This window comes from Cimex lectularius, unplaced genomic scaffold (genome assembly GCF_000648675.2).
Source record: "Cimex lectularius strain Harlan isolate CLEC.00 unplaced genomic scaffold, Clec_2.1 scaffold228, whole genome shotgun sequence".
In the NCBI taxonomy this organism is placed as follows: domain Eukaryota; kingdom Metazoa; phylum Arthropoda; class Insecta; order Hemiptera; family Cimicidae; genus Cimex; species Cimex lectularius.
In genome coordinates this window covers 778,505-790,451 of record NW_019392949.1, presented here as the reverse complement: position 1 = coordinate 790,451, position 11,947 = coordinate 778,505, and positions in this window count along the sequence as shown.

Here is an 11,947-nt window from a genome sequence, read left to right as displayed (position 1 = left end):
GAAATGTCCACACTGTTGAAATATGCTCGCTCCCGATCGCCTCAACCATGGCGCACACAGCACGGCCTATGGCTTCCCTCAAGAGACACAAAATACGAAATTTATGGGATTTGGCAGGAAATGTAGCAAGCTTTCAGACTTTTTTTATCTACTTTGGCGGATTTTCTACTGCTCTTCAAAATATTTGAAGTAGAGGGCAAAATAAAGTGGTTTCGACCTAACGTACTGGAACAGCATTCCGGCTATTTTCAAAAAATCATATCTCCGGTTCTGTTAGGCTGATTTTAATAACTCAGTGCTCATTTTTCTCGCCAAGAAATCTAGTTTCAAATAAAAATGTGAAAAATGGGGGTTTTTATATAAAATTAAGAATTTGAATTAGACTGAATGTCGAATCGAGGTAGAAAAAAATAAATCGACCTTACATAAACAAACTACATGAAAAATGAAGGGGAGTCTCAATTTATACTTTTTTCATATTTAGAACCGCAAAGAAAAAAAATGGGGTGGGCGCATTAGCTTGGACACCCTGCATACAAGGTGGGTCCAACGAGACAAACATACTTTGATGATTTTTTAGGAAACTAGCTTTCATCCGCGATTTCGTTCACGCCTCACTGTACGGCATAGCTAAGCGTTAACCTGCCTTATAAACATCCAATCTTTTCAATTCAAAATCCATTCTTTCTTCATTCTACGTCACAGATCTTAATATCCATTCCTGCCTTAGCTTACCCGACGTCCCAAAATTGACACAGTCCCGCTGCAAAAGATTTCACTTCAAATTTTCCTCCCTATGTACTCCAGTAATTCGCATCCTGCCAAGCTCAATCCTTCCTTCCGACCCCCAAGTGGCACCATTGGTTCCCATGAGTCGGTTGTTGACGTAAATCAACGACTAAACCTAATGGATGGATACAAAACCCTTACACAACTGTTGGACCACCTTAATTCTACGCCCAACAAACCTTTATGGCCAATATAGATGAGGTTCAGCCAATCGTCAAACATCTTATTATTAGCAAATTAAAGAAAAAGAAAAAAAAAGATGTTTATGCATTCGTTGTACATGTACTTACATTTTTTATATGCATGTCAGCAGATTTTGTTTAGCTAAGAAGAAGACAGCAGAAGAAGCTAAGAAAATGATATGCCGCATCGTATTATATGACATTAGATACATAACTATTAATATATCTACAAAAAACTAAATACCCTTCTAATAAAGTAGGTAAAGTAATTTTTTTTGTGCAAAACACAACAGCACTTTTTAAAGCCTTAAAAAATACGATCATTCCACTTCCTCTTCTTCCACTTCCACTTCCATAACTTCATAGATTTAAGAAATAATGTTCTAAATTCCCATTTGCCCTTTTTCGTTATTTTCACAAATTTCTAATTCTTCTAAGAAAACATATTTATATTGTTAGTGGACTGTGGCTGGCTAAATGGCTGATTTTTAAATAAATCTTTCTCTACAATTTCAATTGTTTATTCTAATTCAATTACAGAGAGGATCATATAGCTTTGCAGCAAATACGCACGTTTTACTATGACGGGATTAAGACTTTAAAAATTCGGTTTTGTTACTCAACGTTGAGTGTCTATATTTACAATGTTTTGATCTGCTTTTGTAAAATGTTCATATTTCAATGATAAAGTTGAGAAGACTAATAAATTCTAACACAGAACAATTAATTAAGGTTTTTAGTTGAGATAAAAAAGTCAATGGCACGAGCGGGATTCGAACCCACGATCTTTGGCTAGACACGCCGCTGCTCTACCACTTGAGCTATCTTGACCGCGATTCGCTGGGACACCAACTTCCCATCTCAACCCCACCTTTTGAATTTTCCCTCCTTTTTGCCATTTTTCAAATGTCGTGTAATAATTTTGATTCTCGGCGACAAATGAGGGACAAAGGAGGGAAAATTCAAAAGGTGGGGTTGAGATGGGAAGTTAGTGCCCGAGTGGATCGAGGTCACGATAGCTCAAGCGGTAGAGCAACGGCGATCTAGCCGAAGATAGTGGGTTCGAATCTCGCTCGTGCCATTGACTTTTTTATCTCAACTAAAAACCTTAATTAATTGTAATATATTAATTGGTCAAGCGGACCACGAAATTAGTGAATCTAACACAGAACGTTGCTCCAATTTCATTATTTGTGACCTCTTCAAACAAAATTGCCAAACATCGATTTCTCCTGGGTCTTCAGGCTTGAAGGAAAATTTTCCGCCATATGCTAGATTTTCACGCAGTCATTTGGTCAACTTTAAACTATTATTGTTATGTACAAATTAGAGGATCGCTCGGTGGGGAATAAAAACAGTAATGAAACGCTTTTTTGAGACCACACTTCATGATTTTTGTGTAAAACCGCAAGAAAGAATTTAATAATAACAAAAACATTAATTATACACCGCTGCGCATTCTTTTGTTCCCGTTTTTCAAGCCTGCTCGGGATCGATACACGTGCATGTGTGCGCGTGTGTTTTGTAGACCTTTCTCATCCATTGTGCGGAAGGAGAAGTAGCTATATAAATAATCGTTCGCTCAGAAAACCCCTTTTGTAAAAATTTAAAATTCCATTCTACAGGAAAAACCAATTCAAACTTAAAATATTCGAATATTCAATTCTAGGAGCTAGCGGTTTCGCGGCGGGATGCAAAATTAATAAAGCGTAAAAGGTAGAAAATAAGCTCACCAGGATTTAACTAAACGAAGAGAGTTTTCACTCTCGCGTTAATACTTTAAATCTTGGAACTTAATTGCTATTTAGCAACTGTCCAACAAGCCAAAGCATGATAAAAATTAAATTAATTTTTAATGCATTTCTCAAAGACGCATTTTTCATTTTTACAGCAACTGCTATGAGTAGAACCCTAAATCTCCTTTCAGCTAAAGAAAAATCCGTTGTAAAGTTAAAATATATATAAATATATTTACTTATTTATTTTTTAAAATAATTAATACAAATGTGAATTTTCAAAGAGCACTAAAACATAGTTGTTTTTCTCATTTTTGTTATATTTTTGATTTAACTTATTGCAAGTGGTTATTTAAACATTTTCTCCACTGTTTTTACAAAAGTGTTATGTTTTTAAGTTGTTAAATTGAAATCTACTACTGGATTTGCAATCTCCATAGCCACTTTTCCTGTTATTTGAGTATTATGTACTAACATTATATATATATATATATATATATATATATATACATAATATAACATTATGTACTAAGACTCCTTAGTCAGACAAAGAGACAGACAGTTGCTCTCTGAGGATGGCTTCAAACCGAAACGCGTTTGAGTAACATGAAAAAATAGCGAGCGTGTAGGGACCTAATAAGTGATTGCAGGTTAAACATTCCTTCACCGTTTCGCAGTCCAACACCTACCATTTACAGGTAATATATAATTAATAATTTTCAATCAATTAAGGTTTTGAGTTGAGATAAAAAAGTCAGTATCACGAGCGGGATTTGAACCCACGAACTTCGGCTAAATACGCCACTGCTCTACCACCTAAGTTATCGTGACCTCGATCCACTCGGACACCAACTTCCCATCTCAACCCCACTTTTTGAATTTTCCTCCTTTTTGTCATTTTTCGTTTCATTCATTTGTTGTCGAGGACCCAATCGACCAATACCAATTTTAGGTACACTCGTAATATAACAACCAGATGGTACATTAAACACAGATTGGTATCAAAAACCAAGCAACGTTCATCGCTACCTCATCTTTACATCACACCATCCTCTTCATACAATAATAAACACGGCCAAAGGGCTACTTCAGAATTATTACCCTAAGCCATGAATCATTTCACCACAAGAACATAAAGATATACAAACATATCCTCCATAACAGTCACTACCCTAAACACATAATCAACACAATAATGAACAACTACAACTCAATACTAACACCACCACTATTACTATCAATACAATTAATTAAGGTTTTTAGTTGAGATGAAAAACCTTAATTAATTTTAATGATTTAATTGGTCAAGCGGACCACGAAATTAGTGAATTAGTATCAAATACAGATACATTTCCATGCCTTTCATTCATGGTCTACCACATAAATAAAACACATTTCTCTCTTCGGATATCTTTAAAATAGCTGTCAAAAATTATAAAACGATACACACTATTTTTTCCAAAATTAAATATCCCACACTAGTAACAAATAAATCTGGCGTAATTTACAAAAATCAAATGTTTAAATCGTCCGGCAACTTACATCGGTATTACATCTCAATAACTGGATCAGAGGGTAAAGCAACGTATTGCAAAAAACCCAAACAAAATCCTACAGCACTGGCTACCCACCATTTTGAACACCAACACAATTTCGACTTCACAAATCAAAAAATATTAAACACAGAACAAAACAAACATAAACGTAACTTTTTAGAAATCAACAGGAATAAACACAGCATCAATTACAGAACAGACACATGTTAACTCAGCCGCAGTTACGTCAATATCATTGATCAAATTCAATATCGATAACATACACATATCACACAAAACAGCAATATCTCACTGGCACTCTCAACACGACACCCAATATTGACACATGTGCACAAAAAACAAACACTTCTGGCCTGAAGATGATCGCAATAAATATCGAAACGTTGGCACGATAAACAAAATGTTTTTCTGAAATTAAAGATAAGATGATGTATCGACCTGCTTGTTCAACAACTTGAACAAAAGGATCTTCAGTGAGGTCACAACAGAAACGACAAACTCTTTAAATCTTTGCCGAGCTTTCGACGATTATATCGTCATCATCAGTGCCTATTTATTTTAGGAAAATATCATTTAAAGTAAATAAATAATATTGATTGATATTCTAATGTACCTGAGGAAAATTTTAATAATTAAATTAGTAATTTTATTATTTATTTTAAGAAAAAGAGAAGTGTACTTATAGTTATGAGTAACCGAGGTAACCTACAGGATCACGTTGTGGTTTTAAATAATTTTTTAAATTTTTATATTATATTGTTTTATTGTTTTTAAGTAACTTCATACTGTTCATTGTTTAGATTCTGAGCTTCACCTACTTATAATTAATCTTATAATAAATGCAGTTTCTTGCTCTCTAGATATATTTCAACACTCATCGAGTTAAAGTAAGATAAATAATTGTTTTTTGTAATTTTTTTAAAATGATATAACATGTTCTATCTGCGATATTTTCCTAAAATAAATAGGCCCTGATGATGATATAATCGTCGAAAGCTCGGCAAAAAACTAAAGAATTGTCATTTCTGTTGTGACCTCACTGAAGATCTTTTTGTTCAAGTTGTTTTTTTAAAACCTAAGTCGCACCAGACCGCATCTCAGATCTTCATATAATGATGAAAACAGTTTTGTTCTATGAGATGATTTTATGGTACATGATGACTGATTTTTTTATAAGTAGAGATTTTAGCATTCGACAGATAGTATTTTTATCGCAGCAGTAGTATCGTAGTTTATTTGCATAATACGAGAATACTACACTGCTAGAAGAGAGCTAAAGCTTGTATAAATTTGGCAATCTGCGTGTTTTTTTTAAGTGACCCGCGATTTATATAAAATCGACTGCATTCCATGGTAATCGTTGCTTTCTATTGAGTCTTTTACATAATTGGCGTAGGACCCAATCAACCGTGACGAACAGATCGTGCTAAATTGAAAAATTACTCAGATGAAACCCCGACCGGATTCGGCGTTGAATGAATTACTCAAAAGCGGCCAGGACCACAGCCCACAAACGGAGCCCGGTAGAGAATCTCCACAATACATTATCATCACCTGGTATTGAACTTGAATTATTCAATAACAAATTTAACCCGGTGAGATTTCCGGCTGGTTAAAACACCGATTAATTCACTTTCCCGATTAAAATACCCGGCCGTTTTTATTTTCTCGGAACCCTTACGCAAATACGGGCCGGTTAAAAATAAACCGCAATTGTTTTTGGACGTGGTTAATTCAGTAAATGGACGTTAAAGTTAAAATGGCTCCAATTGAGACAGCTACAGGGTTCAACTGACGTATAAAAGCAAAGCCGTAAATAACGACGTGCCGCATGGAAACCGGCCATCTTGACGAGGCAGGGACGACTTGGCATAGGAACGATGACATCGACTGAACGGGGTAAAAATAGCGAAATGATGTTTACTCCAAACAAACGGGTAATTCAAACAAGGGAGTTTTAAGGTTAAACAGACGCCACAGCGTTCACAGGGGCATATTTACAGATCCCTGATTTCCTTAAACACACTCACAAATGTTTGCAATTCGCTAAAGACAATCGTACCGTCGATTTCCTATATATGACATAGATTATATCTTTAATTATAGCTGTTTCATTTGTCATTTATTACATGTAAAAAGCTACAGACTTCAAAATTTAGACGTTGTTGCACTGTTTACCTAAAAACTTGTCTAAAATTCAAAAAACGTGCTAAATTGTAATTATGCACATAATATAAGTTAGATAATTGCTAACAGCGTTGATTTTATGCATCAGCTTCAAGCAAAGTAGCACTGGTAATGAGAAAGAAGTTAAGTTGTAGTCTTATTCTCAGACCGATGTACACCACTGATGATGTATAGTAAGGTGGGTTGTAGGAACGCCATTTAAGAGATATTGCATTCTCTGTTTTGTACCTATAATTACCAGGAGAGTACTAATTCATCAAAGCACTTGCCTATAAAACTGGTTTTAACCAGTTACTATATTTTAAACCGCCACTGGCACACTACTAGGTTCGTATACGTGTACAGGTTGCTGGTGTTACCGATCGTCTTAGCACCATCTTCTGTGGCCAAGACATTGTTTATGTCACATCAAAACCCTCAGGTTAGACCTATTAAGGGACCCAGTGCAGGTTTAATAATTGGAAAAAAATGTAACACCTATTATCATTTACTATTGCGTCAATGTTTTTTAGCTAATGCTTCGTTTTCCTCCCATTTGGAGTCGTAAGGATTCCCTTTAGTCTTTATTATTTCGTCTATGTACCGATATGTACTAACAGATTTATTAATTTCTGTTAAATTAATTAACATTAAATAATTAATATTAATTAACCTGCTCACCAGGCGCATGCGCAGTATGGCAATCCCTCCATCCTACCATAACCACTACACTGGATTTTACTTGGACATCAGGCTTATATGGAACACACAATAAAATAGAAAAGGCAAAAACCGAACAGAAGATACAAAAATCTCAGCCGCTTATTTGATCCAAATCCTCAACACACAATAAACAAAAAATTATATAAGACACTAATTAGCCCGAGCTGTCGGGTTAAGCCAAGCCATCCTATAATTCTCTCCTTAGTGTTGAGAGGAAGCAGTAGTTATAAATAGATTAATGAATACATTTAAATAGAATAAATAATTAAATAAATAAACATAGTTCAATAAATAATTTACACACAAATTAAATCATAAATCAAAAATTAAATTCACAATTCAATTATACATACATAAATTTTACAGTGTTATCCCACAGCTATGTATAAATTCTATCATGAGGCGGTATATCCGGTCATCATTTTGAAAGAGTAGGGATTTGTAATTTATTGGTTTGACAATGCACTTCTTTGCATATAATCTGTGAAACCAAATCCTTCTCTCTTTCGAATAGTTCTTGCAGTTCATAATAAGGTGTTCTACATCTTCCTCTACATGGCATGTTCCGCATAACTTAGTCGGTCTTTGTTTTATTTTATAAAGATACAACCCACAAATGCCATGACCGGATCTAAATCGGCTTATCTTAGAGCAATCCTTTTTTGACCAGGCCAGTCCATGGAACCAAGGTTTCTTATTTAAATTTGGATTTATTGAGGTTTAGAAAGCTCCCGTCGGTGTAGAATTAATTGTGTCGTGCCATTTCTTAATAATTTCCGCCTGGATACCTCGTTTTGCGCCCTGAATGGGAATAGGAACTGTAAGACTCTTTCCCTCACACAAAGCTCGTTTTGCTAGATAGTCAACCATGAAATTACCAAAGATTCCGGCGTGACCCCTAACCCGACACAATCTTATATTAGTGTTTTTATTATTTTTTAGTGCTAATATTTTGTTTGCCACCCAGTGTACTAAATATTGGGTTGTCCGGAAAATAATGCAGGATTTTAAGTTTTCATTAAAAAAAAANTGGGAAATTATTTTGATTAAAGAACATTGCTTTAAAGTAACTAGTTTCTTTTTTTTTGTTTAATACCAAAATCCTGCATTATTTTCCGGACAACCCAATAGTTTCCACCAAATTTTAAATGTAGATTTTTTATATTTTCCAAGGAACTCTTAGAATCAGACAGTACTATAATTGTCTTAGTGCTTAGCTGATTTTCATAGGCATAATCAAGAGCCTTAAAAAATTCCTAATAGTTCCGCAGAATAAATACTTATTTCCGAAGAGAGCTTGTACATTTCACTTTGCTTAATTGGGGGTCAAACCAGGCACAGCCTACCCCATTTTTGGGCCATCCTATATCTAAAGAATCCAATCCTTTGTAACAAAGGTAGTCGTCTAACGAAAATACAAAGACTTAGACATCCCATTCGTGACGGACATGATCGAAACACGATTCTTCAACTTCCATTCCAAGCTCTTCTCCTATACCAATCTACTAGCTCAAGCTCTTCAGCGTCCCAATATCCTCCACACCGTCCAATAATACAGTGGCGTCGTGACCTCCTAGCACAACCCTAAACCTCAACCAATAACTCAAAACTCTGAGAGTACCAGCAATGGCCGTCCCTTCTCCCCAATCCCCGTGGTATGACAGATTCTTACCAGATCTTGTATTGATCACAGCGTCAAATTGTCAAATAGACAAATGTTTGTACAGAAAACAATAGCACTAAATCTTAGAATTTTTTTTATGAGGTAGAGAGTTAAGGTATATAGCTGCATAGCTCAAGGACGGCATTTCCAGTTCCCATAGCCTTTTACTAGCTATTGCGGGGAACATGCGTAGATATATTCTTTTGTCTCTGTCTCTTCTAGACAAAATCGATATGTGCCATCTGTTGATAATTTTTTTAAGGTGTTTAGCTTTTAGGTTTAGAGGTTTTAATTCCTTTCGGTTAATTATCCTATTGGTTACCTAGGTTTTGATCCAGGTAGTGGTTGTGCCCATTAGTTACCCAGGTTTCCAGTTTTTTAAATCTGTCTGTAGTTTATGCCAAAAAATAGATTTGGGCTTATGAGTTGTTCCGAGGCTCCTTTTTCGTTTTAGCAATTATATCTGATCCCTCGTTGCCTGTAGTTCTCTCATGATCCGGAAACCAAAATAGTTAAGGTATTTGAAATTTATACGTTTTTTCAGGGTATTTAGGCAGTTTCCAAAGAGTTCCAGTTTGAAGAGCCTTTATAACTGCTTGGCTGTCTGAAAAAAACTATAGGTCTAGTTGATATGTAATTTGACCAGTAGCACCCTCGCAATACTCGAGCTGATAATGACACATGCTCGAATTACTAGGGAGACGAGTAGATGAAAGAAAATCGTATTTAAATACTTGATTTTGGGCTCATAATTAATGTAGGTGAAATAATTGCATGAGTTTGTACATCAGGAAAAAGGAACGTAGCATTATAGCTGGAAGGTAGTTAATTACCCGCTAATTTTCTATCGTTGTGAGGAGGGCATGGCCCTATCCCTGATTGACCGAAAAGTAGAATAGCGCCTCAAGTGTTATTCATGGTTACAAGTCAATGTTGGTAAAATTGCCTCGAATCTTGAGTTTATTTGTCGAATCGCATTCACAGAAGTACTTTTTGTCGCTTTATCGTTTCAAATCAGCTTCAATAGGCTCGGCTACGTATATTTTACGGGGGATCGAATCATCGCTTTTTCTGCAGTCACGTACAATGAATAAACAATCGACGAGCCCGATTTTACGCAGAGGAAAAATATATTTATTTTTTGACGAAAATGCGAATGAGGTCGTAATGGGGAATCGTGGTGCGGGGTTGGGGAAATGCGAATTCTTTCAATTTCCCAGCGGGCCACCCACAGGAAAATGGTCGGGCGCTAATGAATTACGAGAGGAACATTCCACCCATCTATTAATCCGATATTACGGCGGATTCTGAACCCCTGGGCGGTTATACTCTGCGACCTGTTGAGTTCCACAATGCTGAGAACATTGGCCGGTTGTCGGTTGGAATTTCCAGTAACGGACATTTAGGTCGGTCAATTTAACAATTAACACTTCTCATAATCTTTTTAACACAATCGTAATACAATTTTTAATAAAATTCTTCCATAATTTAAACATTGCGAAGTTGTAAACTTTATGAATAACGACTGAATGTTGTAATGCGTGCAAAGGAAAATAACACAAGTAAAAACATGAAATCACTCGGTATTGTAAAACATCAGCGACCAAGATAAGAAAAGAGTTTTCACTCCCTTCATAGGAATATATTCTATGTACGGTTGGATGACGCAAACATCGAGAAAATGATAGGCCTCATGATAAGGTAGTGCTCACAATCGATAAAGCCAAGCAATGTGGGCGGTGAGAGAGGGGATGTCCACGAATTTGCACAACCTTAGAATTGGATGGATTACTTGCATCGGACATTGGCCCTTTACAAAATTATGTGAATATAATTTTGAGGATAAACAAACGTTTCAAAATATACCAAAATTTCACCGTTCTCACTTGTCTACCCTTTACTGACCCTCTGGATTGTAGATTACCATTATTTCTTAAACCATCTGTATTAATTTACATAAAATGCCCAATCAATCCAAAATTAACAACGTAATCAGTCCTTTTTTACAAGTATTTTCAAAACATTTGCACAATATTACAATTTTCAGTGATTATTTTTTATACACACGATATGGGGGTATATACATATACCCTCCATGTCGGATTCATGAGTCCAATCGACCTACCAGGTAAATAATGAGAATTATTTATGCCAATCGAAATTTTGTTTTTATAGTAACCAAGGTTGTAAATATTCAATAAATAATACGTGGAATTTTTTTAGTTTCAGGATAAAATAACAGTTTTATTAGCGTGAGGACTATTAAAATAAAATAAATGTTTCTGTCAGAGTGAAGTGTTATCTTATTGTCTTTGTACATTTAATTTTCAAAAACACAAAAGCTTCGCTTTTTTTACGCAGTTACGTAGCCTAAAGTCTTCTCACCATTTTCCCTATGTATTGCATAATCTGCAATTTTACACCGTTAATTGATTACTTGCTTAGATTAACATAGAATTTAATTTACGCACTGTCATAAATATAAGCATAATCTAGTTGCGATTTCATCGTCCGATTTGAATTTTCCTAGCAGGAGTCTGCTAGATGATTCCTGATGTTACTTATTTGTATGGTTATGCGAGTAACTTGCATGTCATTTTTGTATAGTGACGGTAATTCATTCTGTTCTAGTTTTTTTTTCTGAGTAGAATTGCTGTGCCATCTTTCCGTTCTCCAATTCAATGTTAACTAAAGTTGGTCCATGTTATAAAATATATGAATATTTATTAACTTACTACGTAAACGTTAATCAAATAGTAAAAATGTCACATCTTCTATGTTTTCGCACGTACTTACCTAGGCTATCCATGAAACGAACAAATAAAATCAACATTTATATTATCAAAACTAGTTGTTGCTATATTTAGTTTTACATCATGGGAACCTTGGAAGTAACCATTAATTAAGGTTTTTAGTCGAGATAAAAATGTCAATGGCACGAGCGGGATTCGAACCCCCATGATCTTCGACTTGATACGCCGCTGCTCTACCACTGAAGCTATCGTGACGTCGATCCACTCGGACATCAACTTCCCATCTCAACCCCACCTTTTGAATATTCCCTTTTTTTGCCATTTTTCATATCAGTATCAAGCCGAAGATCGTGGGTTCGAATCACGCTCGTGCCATTGA